Genomic DNA, 15701 nt, shown 5'->3' on the forward strand with positions numbered 1-15701 from the left:
GTGGCCACTGAACATGTAAAATTGAAAAGCTGTGCCGCATTCAGCGTTTGCTGCCGAAGGAGAGTGTTGCTACAAAATGACATAGAAAAATAGTACCCGAAGCCGAGCCACGGCAAAAGCAATGCCTTAGAATTAAAGGCATTGTTGAGTCGTCGCTCGTAATATAAGCATTAGTGGACCAAACAGACTGTTGCGACGGTCGCTCAGTTTTGTGGTTATCTTTCTAATAAGAATATTTCTGATGTATCTACTTCCGCTGCTCGCTTCGACGCTTACACATTCGTCACCGCAAACGACGCTGCTAGCAGAATTTGACAATATCAGTTTTTGTTTTTCAAATTTTACTTATTTTTTGTCACTTGGCATAGCTTTTTACTAAAGGGGGAAGGGAAGGATACCACTTCTGTGAGCTGCTAGCGAAACTTGGGAGTGTTGTTGATTCATTTGACTTTTTTGCTTCTCTATGCGTTAACTGTCTCTGTTGTTGATAATATCAAAATGCCGTTGTTGTTTATTTCTCTCCCCTATATATTGCCGTGCCGTAGCTAGCGACAACGCTGGGGCCGCTCGCGATATCGTTAAGCTGCCTCAGTTGCTGCAGCTGCTACTGCTGCTGCGGGCTGTCTGCTCACTTTTGCTTACTCGCGCAGCCGTATGCCCAGACAGACCGTTTTCACATACACACATATAGCTGCCGCGCTCGTAAATATGTGAAGTATATGCCTTGAATTGAATGCTTTATGGGTTTAGTTTGATAGAAGTCGTAAAGAAATCAACATCAACATCATCTACAATACACATAGAGAAATTACCCCAAAAAATAATAATAACCGTTGGCAATAACAATAAAACAAACAGATTCTCCTAAGCAGCAAATTCCACTTGACGTGTGAACCAATGAACGGTATAATAACAATCGTTTTAATTTGCTGCACACAAACAGTGAATTGGTTACCGCCGTGCAAATCATTTCATTTTCAAGGTCATTAAATTGTAAAAATTTGACAAAAGGCACTTACCAAATAACATCTGCTGTTTAAGTCGAAGGTGGTGCCCGGGTGGCATAAGTAAACTGTGTACACGAAGAAATCTGCTTCCATGATCGGCAAATAGTTGCTACTAAAATATTAGTCAAAAGCAACATCTGTTCTCAAAACATCTTTACTGTGTCTACTATTTCGTTACAATCCGCAAATCATCTTCCAAGTGGGCGAGACTTTAGCGTAATGTAGACAAAAGCTGAGCAAGTGAATTAGCAGTTATCATAAAAATTAACGCAACGAAATCGTAAAACTTGTACAGTGTTGAGCAGCGACAGAGCGGTTAATAGCTTGTATTAAAGGGCGCAATTGGCGCCGGAGCGGAGTATTAGTTCGACCTGCAGTGTGGTGTTTGTAGTGGTAACGGTGCGGTTTATTCATAGAAAATATAATATATAAGCCATAAAAGATAGATATCAGATTACCTAACTATCACATAGATTATTATATACGAGAACGGATAATGTTGTAAAAACCGGTATTCAAAAATTAAGTATAAATTGAAAAGTGCAATAATACGACAAATCTTTTTAAAAGTACTCTACTTATTATACGAATTACAATTTGGAGTGATATCAGGAGAAAAGGGATTACTAAATTGTGCCAATACAAAACATAAAATGGTTCCAGAACATGTAAACAACTACTGGTACAAAATTATTTAAATAATTCTAAATTTATTTAGAATAAAGTCCAAAGTGAAAACCTAATGCCAAATTCTATTCTTAAATCGTTTTTCTCCACTCATGCATATAACAATATAAAGTTTGTATTGATGTAATCTTCTCACCCACAATTCTAGTCGTTGATTATAAGCAATATTTACACATTACAGTTATTTATTATTACATTTATAAAATACTAAGAAGATAAAGAAAATGGATTTTAATCTAAAAAAGTATCGGTACTCTACTATCAATTAAATAAGATGATGAAATAACTGAAAATTGTACGAGATTGCCAATGTAAAGCGACTTTCAGGATATACTGCGAAATGATAAGCATATTGGCGTGTTGCGCGCAACTGTAGCAGTTTAAGAAACGCTGTGATCTCTTATACTTTGGTAATTCCTAAACCTACATATGTACACTGTGTTGAAAGTTTTCAATAATATAATTAAATATTATAAATAATATAAGTGTGTTTGATGAAAGAAAACTAAATAATTTCGATACAAACCAAAGGAGAAGTAATCAAAATATAGGAGTCTATGTAGGACGAAGCATATGTAGTCTATGATATTCAAAGGTAAGTTTTAAAAAAGCAAATGTTTAATATATGTTATAGTAATATATATTATAGTTAATAGCTCGTATATCGAGATCTCAAATAACAATATTCGAGTAATACACAATTAACTATGTAAATTATTATCATCCATTTCATCTAATCGTTCGCGATGATGGCTAGGTTAACTTATGTTCTATGGCTGGCTTTAAGATTATCGTGGGTGATATACTAAGTAGAGACCTGTATGAAGCATTTCAGTTGTTGGTTTCTCCGTATCGACAATCCGCCGTGATCCCATTACAAGTTTTTTTACATAGACTTCTATAGCTATAAGATCAAAGGCGTTTCAGCCCTATTCTGGCAAACGCCTAACGGTCAACAATAAAATGTTCAGATGCGTCCCCATTATTCTTCCAAACAAATTATACAACTGACACCGATACGATTTTTAACTTTACCGCTTGGCTTGCAATTAGGGATAGCGAGCATAGGTAAAGACACAGACTTCATTATATCTCTTGGGATATACCCCGACCAACAACGCAAGTGCTAGAAGTCGTTCCATTCCACAACTCAATTTGAAGGCACATTGTGACAGTTCAGGGCTAATAAAGCTTCTCTAATATTAGAAAAACGGATATGGATAGAGTCAGGTAGTTACTGGAAGAATTCCGCGGAAATCAGAGTGTAAATTTCGGTCAAATGTGAGTATTTAGCTCATCAGCTGAAATACAATATTGATCAATTCTGTCCTTTTTAATTCATCACATTCGAGTTTTAGATTTATACTTTCAACAAGGAAAGCGTTTTTTGCATTACCATAAAACAGGAAAATCGCCACGTTTCTGCTATAAAATCAACTTTTGAAGACTTATGTCTTTACAAAGAAGAACAATAATACAGAGAAGGAGGTCACTTATATTTGGGATTACATTATATTTTAGGTAAAGCATTTTCGTAAAAATTGTGCAGATGTGGAACACTTTACCTAACAGATTTATATTAGTGACACGATTAAAGTTTATATACATATTATTTTTTCATATCATTTGCCTTCTGTTACCTTTAATTAAATCTGGCATGAAAATTTGATAGTTATGTAATTATATTTATATTATTCAACATTTTATTTATGGTAAATAATTTCAAAACTGTTGCTGCTGGTCTATGTTGCTGAAATAGATTTGAATAAATTGCTTTCTTAAAAATTGTATATTCCAAAAAAACCTATTTTCCCTGTTGCCATGTGCCAGTTTGTAAATACTTTCGGACAAAAAAACGCTTCGCAAAGAAAAACTACAACCAATTATAAAATATTTAAAAAATATTCAGCAATAAATTTGCTTACCCTTCATTAAAGTATGAAAACCATTTATAATAGGATATTCCAAAATTTGAATTTTACTTACTCGTACAATACATAGTATTTAATTTGGTTTTAATGAACTCCGTGTTAATATTATAAACAAATATAGTTCAAAGGAATACACTCATATTTGCGTACTAAATTGTAATCAAAATAAATTGCAAATTGCAAATTTCAAATTAAATTCCATCATTTTGACACTCAATAATTCATAACGACGATATGAAGAAGATGCATTACACACCAATGAACGTTTGAGCAGGAATGCTAGTTGCCTTATACAACAGATCATATGCTTTGAATTTTATTACTCGTATTACTTTGAATTGTTTGTTGTAATTGTATTGTTGTACTGGTACTACATTTCGTGAATGCGTATGCATGCATGGACAAATACTCAAACCTGACAATTCTGCAACAAGCTTCATGCAACTGTGACGTAGTTCTGCAGTGCACTGCGTGAAGCTGCAACACGTTTATGATTTGCTGTTGACAGGCTTATTAAGCTCTACAGCCTCTCGGCATAGTGGCCCCCCACCAGCTGTGTCGTCTCCAGTCTGACCGGCCGCCGTTGCGATGCCCTGGGTTCTCGCTTGATATACTCTCGTTGTATACTTGTTTAATGAAATTTTGTACATCCCTTTATTCGGATGCGTACTATACATACATATCGTTATGTGCACGTATGTGTACTTTGAGGATCTGTACACAGCAATACAATACACCAACTATTTCACAAGTTATGGCCGCTTTGAACTTGGAGCTTTATATGTGAGTTATTAAATGTATGTGGCATAAATGGCAAGGGAATTAATAAACATGTATATGTATGGTAGCAACGGTGTATATGAGAGTTCCGTTAGCAAAATTTCAACCCATGTTGCCGTCTTAAAAAAAAGCATGATGCTAAATGAAACTAACACTTTTCCCAAAGAACACGAAATATTTTAAAGACAAATTTGTATAAGCAACATGAACAATATATTTCGATATTTGAGCATCTGTAGTATATTTCTGAAAAAAACATTACCGCATAATCGAATTTAATGAATGTGGCAACACTGGCTGCATCTTTGTTCGTTGCACACGATAGCGCAGAAGTCCAACATTTGCAATAACAGTGCAAGCGAAAGGGATAACTGCTGAACATGGGCTGCAAAAGATTCTATGATAATGAAGGATACTAGCATTGTCCGTATTCATATACATACATATGTACATAAACGCTCTAACTTTGGTGTACGAAAATTTTTTCTGTGCAATAGATTTTACTTTTGTTGTTGTTCTCTCAACTTATGCAAATTCGTTTTCATTTATGTTGTGATTTAGATATGTACCATGTGAAATAGTATTTACTAAAATGAAGACATAAGGTTATTTTTCGAAAGTTATAAGCAAAATGATATATGGACCTCAGCGTCAGAGTCTCAGGTAAATATGTGAGAAATCTTTATAAAAGTCGGATAACATATTTTTCTAGAGATAACATGTCGTGTTACCAATAACGGATAACATTAAAGCTTACTGTTTCCAGCTCCGATCTTTCTAATATTTGAACTTTCCGTTGAGCTTAAAGAATTTAGGGTATCATCTGCTTCTAATAACAGTGTATTTTTGTGCTTAAAATCAACCAAATCGGGCCAATAATAACCTGAGCTTAATATAACCGTATTTTATAGAATAAGCAAATGTTTTATCAAAGCAGATTTAACGTTTAATATTGGATTAATTACAGCTAAGTTCCAAAAATGCGAGTGTGATACTTTAATGAAACAAATTAGATTTCTATAAAATAATATGAATATGAACCGAATAGTACTTCCTTACTTGTTTATTTTTTTACTTATTAACAAGATAAAATGTTCAATATAAACTTAATCTACAAACTAATTTATTTTAGATAATCTGATAAAAAAATCAGCTTTTGAGATATCTTATTTAAGTATTGCGAGGAAGCTTTGAGTTCGATTTAGTCTTAATATCGACATATTTTCGTTTGGATATCTGTGTGGTATGTGCGATATCGCAGTGAAACGTAAACGGTTCATAACTCCGTATAATGTCAAATTGTTGCATAGGTAAGTAGCAGAAAGTATCATAGTAGTACAAATTTTGATTTTGCCCGGATTAGCCTTTTTTTTACTTATTTTTATTGTACTTCTTATATTTCGCTACAATTTTTTATTATATTAGTTTTACTTCGATTGAATTTTTTGTATCATGAGTAGTTCGGTAGTATGTTCGTCCATTCCCTCCTTGGCCTGCAATTCATTGTCGCCCATATCTTTATGTTATAAATCATTGTCAGTTGTTCAATGTACTGCAATGTCACCATGAGTGGAGCGCCCCCGCTGTGGTGGCAAGTACCTACGTTAAGGCGTTGCAGCCCAACACCAAGCGTCGTTAGGAATTGGTAGTGGAACAAAATCCATTCTGCGAAAAAAGCGCGCAAAAAGCAAAGTAAACTCAAGTTTTTTAGTATCAAAATCGTAGTAGACGACCCATCAACCAGTCAACTGTAAGTCTCTTAACCCTACCGGGACAATATGTCAGAAAAATTTGTAAACTTTCTTATAACTGTACTATTGGAACCAGTTGCTTCAGAGTATTCTAGTTTTGTTCACCTAATGGTCGTACGTATCACCTAAAACTAAGGGAGATAGATATGGGGTTATAAGTTTATATATAAATGATCAGGATGACGAGAAAAGTTGAAATCCGGTTGACTATTTGTTTGTCCGTCCGTCTGTACGGCCGTGTAAGCTGTAACTCGAGGATTAAATTTCAGATAGGTAATTTGTTTTAAACCACTTTTCAAGACAAGTAAAAGAAATTTTTTAATTGTCTTAGATTTATAAATAAGCTCCATCCCGAAAAACTCCAATTAACATATTGTTATACAACTTTGCTGTTTGTGTTAAAAAGAGTTCTCTAAAAGAAAAGTTTACATAATCATTATCTTTCAAAAAGAATGTTTGGATATTTCTGCGTCAAAGTATCAATTAATCGAAAAACGGAAAATATTCACAAATGTAGAAATTATTAAAGGATATAAATTTGTTGAAAAACAAATTTCATATCATAAAAAATTACCACAAATGTATTAAAAAAATATATATGTATATAAAATTGAGGGAAGCGTAAGTTTGTGTGTAACCGAATATTTCATACTCTTGCAACTTGCAGGCATAAAAGTCAGGGAAATACCTTAAGGTGTAAATCGTTAACCAGAAGATCGGAATCCAAGCAATTTTATATATATAGATATACTATATATAATTCATACACTGACTGACATATTCGGTATAAGGTTTGTTGGAAAACCGAATATCATTATATGTAGTATGTATATGGGAGTTGGGGTAGTAATGATCCGATTTTGACAATTAACTATTATCATGCCACATTCTAAAAAGAATGTTCCCTGGGAGGTTTTGCGGCCACTGCGAATATCAAATTGACATAGTTCAGCGAATTAAAAGACAGCGGCTACGCTGGCTAGATCATGTTGTCCGAATGGCTATAATCGCGTAAGCGGTGTCTACGCCAATAAAGAAGAAGAAGAATAAGAATCAGAAAACAGCGTTTGCTTAGTGCAACGGTACCATGCCATAGTTTTCTTTCATTTCCGTCCAAAGAACTTCAAATAACAATCAATCCGATTAAACCTTCTAGATTTGCCTTTTCTCTTTGAATTTTGCCAAAAAAAAAATTTAAATGGCCGAAGAAGGCAATAGCTTGATGAAATGCCTGCTTATGTCTGATGTGGCTCATTTTTGATCTGAACGGAAGTCTAGACAAGTAAAATATATGGGGTTAATCAAATTCATAAATAATCCACGAGACGCAACTTCATCCAGAGCGAGTCACTGTGTGGTGCGCAGTTTCATCAAGGTATATTGTAGAGCCATATTTTATTGAAGAAAACGGTGTAATGTGGGTCAAAGTCAATGGGCACCGTTATTTAAAGATGTTAGTGAGTTTTTTACCCAGAACCGCGCCAAATATATATCCTGATTACTAGAGTTTGGTTCTAGCAATATGGAGCAAATGCACACCTAGCCGGACCGGTTAATGCGAAGCTCGAAATAAAATTAAAAATAAATTAATATCAAGAAGCTCATCTTTCCGCTAACCCCCAAGGTCACCTGACTTGACTGCCACGGACTTTTTTGTGGCGCTATGTCAAGAAAAAGGTGTACAAAACAAAACCAAGAAATCTGACTGAATTGAAGCAATCCAGTAAACTCATAATTGGGGCGATCCGGACTTCAACGTTTTAGACCGCAATTAATAATTTTCTAATTAGTTGTCGCATTTGCCTGGCTGAGTATGTAGTTCGTAACTTTTAAAGATAATTAATTATAAAAAATAAAATAAAATTTGCCATACGTTTTGTTTTTGTAGCACGATTCAGGCGCCACCTTGTATTAACGTGGTATTGCATATTACAGGTCTTAAAATATTACTATATTTTGCTTCTTCTTCAGGATATATATTCAAAAAATAGCTGAAAAGATGTATGTATGTACATAGATATTATAAACTAAAGCACGAAATTTATTATTAAAGGCATATAAGGAAATTTTAACCAAATAATTGGAAATCATTATTTTTGAAATAGGTGGCTAAGATCAAAGCAGAGATAAAGAGATCCCCAACTCATCTCTCATTGGAAGTGAGAGAGCAATTGCTAAACGTCAAAACCTCCTGAACTATGACAGTTGATCGAGTTCAGGAGGTTTTGACGTTTATCAATTGGAAAAGAGCGATGGCCAGATTGAAATCTTACCAAAAATTATGTAAACAGAGGGATTTTTTGCATCGCTCAAGACTAATTATAAAAACTGTAAAAGAAGGAAAATTTAATAAATTTGTGAGATTTAGAGGTATTTGATGAAACGTTTTGTAGTTTGAAGCATCATAGTATTATTTTCAATGGAAAATGATTAAAAACATTTAGTGATTGAGAGCTAACAAGCTTAAATCCTTTTATTGGGTAATGAAAGGTCAAAAGTCAGTTGTTCGAATATACTATAAAAAGATTTAAATAGTTTCTTCATATAATAATTAATCACTATACAGTAATTCTTATTCATACTAAATGTTGGGAGTTTTAATTTAAATGTCCAGAAATTACTATTTTATCCGATCTGACCATAATGGAAAATGTTATAAAAAACGCTAATTTTGAGGCGCTCTCACACTGGAATAAGTTGGCATCCCTTTATCCCTGATCAAAGTTTATACTATCAGTGGTCGGCATGAGAGGATCCGTCACTGTGTTGGTGATCACGAAGTAGCCCAGTGAGAAATTGGAATTAAAATTAAATGAATTAATAGTATGTATAATGAAAATTAACAAAATGTATTTTAAGGATATATTCCCTATTATCTTTAAAAGACTTGGAACATAAATGGCATTGCATGGCACCAAAGACATTTAAAATCATAAAATATTTCTCGCAGGGCATATTTGGTTTTGCGCTATAGTTTTGCGTGATGTTAATTCGTTGCTGGCTCGACAACGACTGAACGATATAGCGTAAGCGTACGTGTGAAGTTAGTTTGCACAATTGTGCTAAGAAATGCCGACCACTGGTCTATACCGATTTCCTTCATATTCAGGGCTAAATCTAGTTGTACTTTCATAAAGTATACTTTTCTGTTGAATACCGAAAATCATAATATGAAGTAGAAGGTAGATAGGGTTAATTGTGGACCAATTTTACTCAATTTCGGAATTCGATTAAAGGATATCACTGAATGCCACCAGTTGCTGTTAGTTATACATATATACATAGTATATATGAGGCCTTGCGTGTTATTGTTTTTTCGCAAACAAAATAAAACGTCGACGACCGAGACGACAATTTCGATATCCACGGAATTGTGGTAGGAGCTGACGTAAGTTTGCTCAACAATTGAGGTTGCGGGTAGGAGCGGCGATTCAGAATTATAAGTATACGAGGTTTGTACAAGAAGTGTTGCGAACTTTTAAGTTTCACAGGCTGCGTGTATTCGATTTTGATTATTTTGTTGCGTTTGGTACTTTTTATTTTGAATATTTATCCCAAAAATGAATCAAAAATTCTGTCTAATTTTGGAGTGAAAAGTAAAGTTGGGTGCCCGGGCGGAAAACATTAATGAAGTCAAGAAAAGAGTATTGGCCAATCGTTGAATCACCATTAGAGAATTTGCTGATTTGTAGAATAACAAAAATTGCCTTTTGCATCGTTGCTTGTGCGCGAATATTTGGCCAAAAATATAACATTAATGGTGCCACAAACATCGTATTTGTCAGATCTGGGAATGTTTCTGCTCTCAAAACTTAAGAGGTTCTTGAAAGACGATGCATCGAAGCGGGAGTTAAACAAGATCACAAACATTTCCTTTCTAAGTGCTTTGAGTATTGGAAAAAACGAAATATATCTGGGGTTGATTAAATACTTTGAATTAAAAAACACTTTCTTAAGAAATACAAATTCGCGATACTTCGATATGTCCGTGGTATATTGGAAAATTGGAACCAAATTTTATGGTTGACCCGGAAACTCAGAAATGAAGTTACCAACACAAACAATCAAATGCAGCTGTCTTTGAGAAAATATATATAAGGAAGTTGTCTTCCCTTTCTTCAATCTGGCATCGATAGTTTTCTTTCACTGGCTTCTAACGGTGATTTTTTTCTTTCAAAACCATATACGTTACTCACCAACATCTTTTTAAGCTCCACTTTCAATATTTCCTTTTATTAATAAAGTATTTTGTGAGCATGCTAGTAACTTTCTGTAAATTTTTTTTTAATACTGAATTGTAAATTTTCGTTCGTTTGATTGGTATTTCTCAAAATGAAATCTTGATTAAACAGGCATTGTTTATTTTAAATTTGTATATCAGGCTGTCTGACACCATTGAAACCATTGATGTCCGCTGTTGGATTCTCCTCCCAGTTGAATACACATAGGTTCACCGAAGAGATTAAATTCAGGTGCTGCCAGTTGGTGTATTGTACTTGAGCTTTTTGTTAATTTTTTTTAATATGCATCTCTGATAAAAGCGCAGTTTTATGTTTATCGAATATACATACAGTATGGAAATAAAAATTCCTCCAATGAATAATGTTACTAAAAAACCGGGTATAACATTTGTATAACACAATTAATTACAGAATATCGTTTGGGCGTGATTACTACCATTAATCTACATATTACTCAAAAATATTTGGTAGCTAAATATATTAATTTTAGTTAAGTGTGTTTCTATAATCGAACTCTAATTGTTGGCTTCAAATATCGTTTTAAAAAATATAATTATGGAGTTGTCGGACGACATCAAGAAGGAAAAATAGTTCCCAGGAAGTTCTGCTATTGTTTAATTATACTTTAGAAATTTGCATATTCAGTCTTGTCTGAAATGATTTTCAAAAGTAACAAATTAAAAATAATTAGTCTAAAGAATAATCTAGATGCAAAAATTATCAAAACAACCAAATTTGTATTGAAAGCTAGACCTTTTATGCCAAGGTCTGTAACGGTTCAACACCCTAGCTCAAAAAGTGCCCTTGGAGAAAGGAAAAAATCTATTAAGGTAATATGTGTGACACTTGCACTTTTATGTTCCAAAAAATAATCTGCAAAAAATTCACCTGCTCTTTTCAGTATGAGCATCTCTTACCTGCGACATATTTTAAAATATTGGTGTTCGTATGTATATGTGAGCATATAGCATTATCTTATGCAATATCTATTGTATCTATATAGAAAAATAATATGCGACCTTCGAAGTGGAAATTAACGTTTATATCTGTAAACAAAATATTCAATAACACGGTCAGAACTAAAGTCAGTCTGTATGCCCATGCAAGATATGTACATACATACATATGTGTTAAGCTAGCACGCATCTAGGTCATTGAGGAGTCAGCACGTTACTTTACTGCATTGCATACAAGAAAATGTTTTTTAAATCTCGCTTCCTTCGACCACTTTTTTGGCATTGTTCTAACACAATATGTTTTTTTTGGAATCGCTGTTTGCTTTAGTTTTTTTACTTTATGTTTCCATACGTTTTTTAGCATTCGTTTTTGTTCCCCTGCTTATTTCGGACCTGTTTTTGGTACCTTTTTAATCCTTCGCCGGATCGTCACGGCAATGGTAGGCATGTGTAGCTCTTCGCAATTATTATTTATGAGTCCGCACTGTTGCCTATTTCTCTTTGTGTCTTGCCTTTAAGGTTCATACCGAAAACGATGTTTTTGGAATTTTTTTTTTCTGCTGTCTTATTTTATTTGCAGAAAAGGAAAAGTACTAAAAGTTTTGTGAATATACATATTTGTGAATTAAACCAATAAAACTGCGAAAAAAATTACATATCTTGAAAGTGTTTTATTTTAAAAAATCTCTTTTGTGATTCTTCGCCCATTTTTTTGTATGCATATTCTGAGTTTACTGTTGAAAAGTAAATGAAGATTTTATTACTTTATAACTTACATTTTACTTATTCCAAACATGGATAATATTTGGCTAAGATAGATACTGGACTCCGAATTCTAATAATTTTCCAAGTCAAAGTGTGATCTTTTTGCATTTCTGTACACTATTTTGAATGAATAGTTTAGCGTCAGTTTAGTTCAGGAAGAGTCAGAGCCACCTTCCGCAATAAAATAATATTCACTCGCAGAAAAACACCAGATAATGACTTCATAACGGTGCTTAGTAACATACCCTCCTTTGCTTTCGTTTTTTTTACTACAATCTGAAAGCTTTCCTACTACAAGTAAGTATGGGTAAATTATGTTAAATCCACCTACGTTTCTTACTCGGTACCAAATGATAAATATTATATAACGAGCAATACAAACAACTTTAACAAGTGCCTTATTAATTAAGGAGACATCTCAGTTGATGAAATGATAAAAAATACTTTTTTTTTATTCTCTGAAGCAATAGCACAATTCTGTGTAAAGTTTTATTAATACAAAGAAAGTATTCTTTAAACAAACAGTTTGAGGTTACTCTTAAGTGTGAAATAATATAATGATTAAACTATACCGCAATTTAGCATAGCATCAATATAGTAAATTTTCAGAACACAAAATACGACCATATTAACAATTGCTACTACATCGTCAACATGATTCAGTTGTATAACATTTTAATTTCTTTAAATTTATTTTTGCAATATGTGAGCTTTTGTGATTGTTTTTATAAAAATTGAAAAAATTTCTACGAAGCAAATTATATGCATATACGAGTCAAAAAGTTAAACAAGTTTGCTGGCAATTAGACGGACTGCCAGCTAGCCGGTGGATTTGCAAGTGGGTCAGTAATTTGCCGTTCATTGTTTCGGCGAGTTTTTGCATAAACCTTTTTCTCACATCGTTAGACATTGTTTTTAATACCCTCGCAACATGTTCCAGGCAGGAAATAGCTCTTTTATCTAGCAGTTGTAGCATTTTAATCCAAAAGTTAAATATATATAAATATATAAAATGAGTTGGAAAGCAAAGTATGTCATATAGATTATAAACCTCAGTAAATAATCACGCTTTTCTCTAAGCTTGGTGAAAAATGCAAGCAAATTTGGTACTGGGTAGCACAAAAAGAGAGTAAAATCGGTTCAGAACTTGGCCCAAAATACCTCATTAATAGACAGATGTCGCCTTAGATTTTATTATTTTATACAGGTATCTTGAAATACTTTACCACGTTCGGTCTTGGCCGAATTTAGAATTGCTTATTTGTTATTTTTATTTTTTGCGGTCGACTTAACTGCAATGTGTGGCATTGTCGCTTTGACAACTTTTGTCGGCCGTCTTTTTGATTTGTGCTACATATGCGTTCACGTAGTCGGCCGAAGATAAGTATTTAGGTATACAAAAATATGCTTGTGTTGTATATGCTATGGTTTCGTATAAGTAAATTTTCGTACTCTGCTCTTTTCCCAAATCTATTGTCCAGTCGTTTTACCTTGGTTTGATGTTTTGATGTTTACGAAAGTTGCTTGTGTTATGTACTTTATATTTTTGCCGGAACTTGAATTCATTTCAGGAGGCAGTTGTTCTTTACTTGACTTTTAGACTTAACTTTGCTGTTTTCTGTCTTGTTGTTTGTTTTCAAAACAGCGTTTTCGCAAGGTCAACTGACAACACGTCTTGACCCTTGTTTAGAAACCTACACAGCGTGTTGTTTTCACAAAACACTCACACGCACTCAGTTTTTTATGGGGTCATATGTAAACAACGTAGTTTCGCGTCTTACGAATGTATACCAACTATGTTTGTATGTCTAAAATTATGCATATTTTCATATTTGCGCTACTGTTTCCCTAAAATTGGAGCGTTCCTAATTCTTCTACGAATTTTTAGTGGTATACTGTCTTTTAAGTGAAGCACACTGCCAATATCCGTTTTTGCAAATGTAAAAATATCTTTCATAAGTTCTATTATTTCAAATTTCGCATGCTCACCATTGATTTTATTTGCTCCGCGACGAGCAAACGAAATCTGTTTCATAGCTGCCAAACGCATTGAAAATTGCATTGTTATTGTTTGGGTATTGCATATAAAATTTTGTTTTTTTCTCAATACCACATTTTTTGGATTTATTGTTCGAATATATGCAGTTGTTGTTTTCTTTCCCAGTCTGTTCCACATTAAATATGCAAATTTCAAATGGGCTACGCAAGCAGCATTCGGTGTATTTGTATGGGTCGTTTTCTCTAAATGCATACATATGTGCCGTTTTCAGATTGCTTTTTCTATCTTCTTCAACTTCACGCGTTCTTAAGCACATCATATGGATGTGCATCCTTATGAATGATTTATGCTTACCACTCGTCTGCCGTCTATTCTCTAATTTGGCTGCTGCTTCCAAAATAAATCAAACAATTTCCCCATTGTTTGAAATGTTTGTGAAAATATAGAAAATGTATTGATTTATTGCCATTAACCATTTCTAGCGTCATTTTTAACAGGCTTTAGTAGCAACGCGTGCATTCACACTTCAATTACAACGCCTTCTTGTAGTATTTTAAGAGCTTCCATGCAACTGCGGCTGACAAATTAAAGCATTATTGGTCAATATTGGCACCATTTCTTCAATTTTCTATACATATTACTTCATACATTCGGAAATACAAAAAATATATGCATGTATAATTAATATGATATTTGAATTTCGGTAATGTTGCAGATACATTAATAAACATTCGCACTTAGATAATATATAATAATAATTTAGATACATAAATCTTTTATACAATTTATAATCATTTAAATAGTAAGAAATAAACCATCAGCAAATCAAAAAATTAAGTATATGATAGGTAATGTGGAATCCATTTTGGTCAAAAATTTTTCACGATTAAATCTAGTAGTTAACTTTAAAATGATCAGAATTAACATCTGTTGGAAGTAAATGGACGCACGTTGGACAAAGAGTGACGAAAAATATCAAGTCTACCTGTTTGCCTACTATGGATAAACAAAAAAAGTAGTTTTCTACTACCGGCAGCTGCAGAAATTTATGGATGGAGGTATAAACCTTCATACACATTAAATATGTTAGTAGAGTGAGTTCGAGAAACCGTATTGCAGCAGTGACTGTTTAAGATAAATTATATATAGAACAATAAACCAAAAACAAATACAGCCATTTGCATTTGTAAATCAGCCACTCATATTCATCTTGAGAATGTAAAAATGCACATGCATATGTATGCGTGCTCAAGTGCTCCTATAACCAAACTTAGCAGTAGCAGATGCCGAAAAACGGGGTGCGGCGAAAAGTATTTTAATACAAAACATACACAAACAGTCATGCACACACGTGCGTATAACATGAAAATCCATTAATCTTGTTGACTTATTTCTTTCTTTCTTCTTTCGCTGCCTTTCATTTTGATTTCTATATGGGTCCAACATCCACTAAAATTATTATTTTCACTCAAAGGCAGGAAATAACAGCAACACATACATACATACTTATACTCGTTTTCTAACGAATATTAAAGTAAACCAGAGTGAGACGGCCAATAAAAAATATTGGAGCGGCCATCATTA

General features: G+C 33.5%; 1 protein-coding gene across 3 annotated transcripts in view; it reads left to right on the forward strand.

Annotated features, from left to right (window-relative positions):
* Positions 1-768: 768 nt before the first annotated feature.
* LOC120777889 (homeotic protein antennapedia) overlaps positions 769-15701 on the forward strand; it is a 196763-nt gene continuing 181830 nt past the window's right edge. For all 3 annotated transcript variants that reach the window (XM_040109456.1, XM_040109464.1, XM_040109473.1), the window contains exon 1: positions 769-2289. The gene's annotated coding sequence lies outside the window, so the exon portion shown is untranslated. The remainder of the gene's footprint in view (positions 2290-15701) is intronic.

Source organism: Bactrocera tryoni, chromosome 1, assembly GCF_016617805.1.
Source record: "Bactrocera tryoni isolate S06 chromosome 1, CSIRO_BtryS06_freeze2, whole genome shotgun sequence".
NCBI classification, from domain to species: domain Eukaryota; kingdom Metazoa; phylum Arthropoda; class Insecta; order Diptera; family Tephritidae; genus Bactrocera; species Bactrocera tryoni.